The following is an 809-nucleotide window of genomic DNA, read 5'->3' as shown; positions in this document are numbered from 1 at the left end:
TCGGCTCTCTCCGGGTCATAGCGCCCACAAGACCGCAGCAAATTGCTGTGATAAAGGGCAGCTGTGCACTTTAATCGTATTTCACTACATTTGCTACAGTGTTACTACATATAGTCATTTGACAACATATCGTAATTAAAGATAATAAATAAGTGCGACATAACCACCATGAACTCTTTTTAGGTGGGGAGCTGCGTCAGCATGCGTAGTGATAGGTTTATTCCATGCTTCTTCAGGTGAAGAAGGCTCCACGGCCGAAACGTTGTGTTTTCTTTCTTCTTTTTTTCAGCATGGAATAAACCTGTTACTTGTTCATGAACTCTTTTTGACACACTCCTTTTCGACTTCATTATGTCCCTCACTTGTTTTATACATACATCACGTACAGATCCTCCAATTAAAATGGCTTCAGAAACTCAGACGGAGAGACAGGCTGCTAGTCATGCAAACACACAGCAGTGCAGAGTGAGATGAGTTCTGTAGAGGGCTGACTAGAACTGTTCTTTACAAGGTAGGATATTATTTTCCAGATTCAGTGCATTGTACAGCCACGGTGAAGAATTTAAAAGTATTATTATTAATAATAATAATTGCTCACACTTTTATATAGCGCTTTTCTGGACACTCCACTCAAAGCACTTTACAGGTAATGGGGATCCCCTCCTCCACCACCAGTGTGCAGCCCCACCTGGATGATGCACCACCAGCCACAGTGCGCCAGTACACTCCCCACACACCAGCTCTCAGTGGGGAGGAGAGCAGAGTGATGAAGCCGGTACAGAGATGGGGATTATTAGGAGGCCATGATT

The sequence above is a fragment of the Atractosteus spatula genome, chromosome 26, assembly GCF_055471065.1.
Source record: "Atractosteus spatula isolate fAtrSpa1 chromosome 26, fAtrSpa1.hap1, whole genome shotgun sequence".
NCBI lineage: Eukaryota > Metazoa > Chordata > Actinopteri > Semionotiformes > Lepisosteidae > Atractosteus > Atractosteus spatula.
The sequence above is the reverse complement of the archived record's forward strand: the minus strand, read 5'-3'. Positions refer to the sequence as shown.